At 32.3% G+C, this 4,259-nt stretch overlaps 1 pseudogene; it reads left to right on the top strand.

Moving 5' to 3' along the window:
- Window positions 1–3,477: 3,477 nt before the first annotated feature.
- LOC141413137 (U6 spliceosomal RNA) lies at window positions 3,478–3,577 on the top strand (annotated as a pseudogene).
- Window positions 3,578–4,259: the final 682 nt, after the last annotated feature.

Raw genomic sequence — 4,259 nt, 5'->3', positions numbered from 1 at the left:
TGTTAACATTTCTGGTGTTTGTAAGAAAAAACAAGTAGCTATCCCTTTGTATTTATGAGAGATTTGTTCTAGGACCCTTGCAGATTCCAAAATGTTTGATGCTCAAGTCTCTTCTTTAAAATTGAATATTGTTTGCATAAAACCAAGCATATCTTCCTATATATATTAAATTATCTTTAAGTTACTTATAATACCCAATTCAATGTAAATGGTATGTAAATAATCATTTTATCTATATTGTTTAGGGAATAATGAAAAAACTGCCTGTACATGTTCAGTACAAACACATTTTCTTTTAAATATTTTCAGTCTCTGATTGGTTAAACTCTTGGATGTGGAGAAATGACTGCGTTTAAAGGTATCTCTGTCGTGTGGATCTTTGACTTTCTGGATTTTGCATGTCTAATTCAAATAACTCTCCACCTCCTGGTAGTGTAACTCAGACACACACTAGCATTTTCACCTGAAGTCTATATTGAAGTATTTTTCAAGTTGTTTATAGATTTTTTTTTCATTAGTCTCCCAGACTTCAAACCAATCTCAATTGAGAATACACCTTCTTGGTTATTTCCCTCCACTTTGTACAGGAGACTAGCAAATGCAGTTCTACCGAAAACTCCTGCCTGGCTGGAAGGAATGATAACACAGGAACAGCATGTAGTTGGAATGGACACTGCTCAGCCAATGTGTTTATCCTTTCCATCCTGGGAACATTGATCAACTTCCCAGCCCTCCTTGCAGCTATGTAAGAGCCATGAAGTTCCGAATAAAAGTGATTTGTGTGTTTGAAGATCAGAAACAGTATAAAAGTAAATATGAAAAATGTATAAAATTTCTGTTTTCTCTCTTTCTGTATCTGGCTAACCCTGAGTCACATTGTGAAAGAGTCATGTCACAAGATGATGAAACCTGCAGAAGCTTTATCCTTGAGAAACATACGAAGAACTCTTTCCGACCTCACTGGAAAAATGTAACTGATAGATGAAATTTTGGTATGTTAAACTACTGAAATTTAAAGGTTAATTTATTTGTATAGAATAACTTACCAACCTTGATTTATAGAGTGAAAGAATAAAAAATATGAAATTGACAGATCATATTAATTTTCTCTTAAATATAATTTGGTGAGAAAGGTAACAGATACATTTATAAATTAAATATTTATGCAATTTATTGCACAGTGAAATATATACTTGCACAGGTATAAAGTATAAATGTAAACAATTCAAATATTCTATATTTTAGTTACATTTTCTTAATGATCCTGTTTTAAAAGTTAGGAATGTATTGACCAGTATATATTCAAAATAAAACTGAAAGTGACATCACCATCACTATTATCATATACTTAGATTTCTACAGCAATAGGAATTCTATAAAAAATAAAAGCCAACTATGTACAACTATCTGTCATGCAGACTTGAAGAGGGAGTGTGGACTTATAACCAGATGGATTTAAATTTCACCAGTGCATTCAGCCTTTACTGGCCATTTTCAGTGGGGAATTTCTGATATGTAGTGAATATTTATGTTGCATTTAATTTCCTTCCAAAAGTGCATGACTGAGAAATACAGGACAAGAACCACTAATGTCTGGTTCAAATTTTGTAAGCTGAAGGGCCTAGAGTTTCCAGTGTAGCTAGGGTGTGAGCGTTCCTGTATAGTCAGGGTGTGTGTTTATCAAATCACTTTGGTATTGTTTCCTTGGAACTTTCCTTCCTTCATACTAAGCTTAAGAATTGTTATGATGAAATAACCTCAACTGGGTGACTTATAAACTATAGGAATATTTCTCATAGTTATGCAGAAAGTCTGACATCAGTGTACTCCCAGGATGGGTATGGTGTTGGATGAGAGACATCTTCTAAGTTACAAATGGTTGACTTTTACCTTCACATGGCAGGAAGAGGACCAGCTAGCTTTCTGCTCTCTCCTTATAAAAGATCACTTATCCTATTCATAAAGTTTCATTCTCATAATTCAATCACCCCAAAGTCCCCATCTCCTAAGACCACATCTTGAAGGTTAGATACAAGTATGTGAACTTTAGGGGACACCTTGGGGACACAACAGTGACACAAGAACAGGGGTAACATCTTGACCAGAGGCAGTGGCTCTGAGATGACCTGCATGCTTCCTTTTTCCCAGAATTCCAGAGTTCCTTCAGAGCTAGCCACTTCCCCAAGTGTTTTCTTCAGGCCCCAAGTGCTTCTGTGGACTTCCAGATTAACCATCTTTTTTGCATATGTAGCAAACTAGCCATTTTTCTGTTTCATTTTTTACAGGCACCAAATCTGATTCATCTGGGCTTCATTTGCTCTTCTGAAAAGACATGTTGTTAGCACTCATGTGGCCATTCTGAAGATAATCAAAGGGATCATGAAAATATCATTATGCCAGTGGGCTTCAATTTAAACACATTCTTGTTCAAAATCCCAATTTTTACTTTGTCTTATTTCTTTGTAGTAATTATTAACAAACCATCTTAATGTTTTTTTCAAGATAAATTTGATTAATAAATTGTAATATGACGTAATTCTCACTTCAAATTTTTCTTAACATTACCATTGTGTGGGCAGAGATATAGCCAAAATAGTAAGCAATGTATAAACTATGGTTAATTGTTTAAATAGCTCATATACTTTACGTGCAAAATATTATGTTGAATATATGTAAATTAAAATAAACTAATATCACTATTCTGTCCTTCATTTTAAGAAAGGCAATAGTATAAGCAAGCAATATTTATCTAGAATGGGATATAATAACAGCCAATGAGTACCTATCCAAAGTACAGTAAGGACTATACCCATAAATTTCAAATAAGATGATAACTTGATATCATTAAAGAAAATTAGAAAGTGTGAGCTTTTACATTAACTGGAGAATTTTGGTGAAGTACATAATTTGATTTCCCATTGAGCAGTAATAAATATAATAATAAACATTGTCTGAACTATGTAACAATGTTAAAGAATATGAATGCTTTTAATTAGAAATTATAAGTTTACCTCAGAAATAAGGCAAGCCACCACCATAACCTCAGTAGTAAGAATTCTGAACTGGAAACTAGGAGTTTGAACTGCTAATCTCATTTTTTGGCTTTGGTGAGGTTGAGAATTAAGAAGATAAATTACTCAATTCTTGGCATAATCAATGCCATAAATTTCTGAGAGAGAGATTGAGAGAGAGACAGAGACAGAGAGAGAATCATTGCAAAAAATGTATATTTGAAATGTATAAGTTTTCAAAATGAATTGTAGAAATGTTATAGTAAGTAAAACTAACTGAAATTCACAGCTACTGGAAGAAAAAAGAAGAAAGAAGGTTGCATGGGGGATAGGGGCAAGACTAAAAAATATGATAAGAAACATTAGTAAGCAAATCCTGTTTCTTTAAATTTTCATTCACAGTTTCTCCAACCTTTTGTTTTTTTCTTTTTTTCTTTAAAGCATTAAAAATGCACAGTAAAAGAGATTGCTTAGGCAGCACATATGGTAAAATTGGAATTACAGAGAAGATTAGCATGGCCTCTGAGCAAGAATGACCATAAATTCACAAAGTGTTCCATATTTTTAAAAAAGTCCACAGTAAAATATAATTTATAATTATTTATCATGTGCATTTCAGTAATATTACTTTACAGTTTATTGGTATTGTACTGTAACATGGAGAATCATGTCCGCATGAAAAAAAATAACAAGATTCTTGTAAGAAGTTTAGTATCTCTCACGTTCTCCTTTCAAATCAAGGAAATGTCCTTTGGTAATCTAAGTGTATCAGGTATGTAAAAGGAAAACTAAAAATTAAGAATGGTTTTCAGCATGTTCAGAAAAGGAATGGATTATTTTATCAAAAATTTAAAAGTTAGCATCCAATAGAAATAAATGATTATTTTTAAAGTGACTTTCAACTTTCAGTAAATAAAATTGCATCATATGTAAAACTTTCATAAATATAATTGCTAGATTTGTCTGTGTTGCAACAAACTGATTATCCCTTTTTGTGTCATCATCAATGACTGAAGTTTACTTAATATGTGTTTCTTTCCCTGTATCTCTATTAAGACAATGGACATTTGAAATCCAAACTCTCCATATGTACACAATAATATATTATCAGGAAAAGGAAGCAAAATCTGCAGTATTTTTTTTGGTTTGAACTCAGGACATTGAAAATCTGTGCTCCTCTTAGCTACTCACTAATACATTAATATAAAATGTTGTATGTTTCAAGTTATTTGCTTTTAATAAGCAATA

The sequence above is a fragment of the Castor canadensis genome, chromosome 10, assembly GCF_047511655.1.
Source record: "Castor canadensis chromosome 10, mCasCan1.hap1v2, whole genome shotgun sequence".
NCBI classification, from domain to species: domain Eukaryota; kingdom Metazoa; phylum Chordata; class Mammalia; order Rodentia; family Castoridae; genus Castor; species Castor canadensis.
This window is presented reverse-complemented; position numbering and strand designations above follow the sequence as displayed.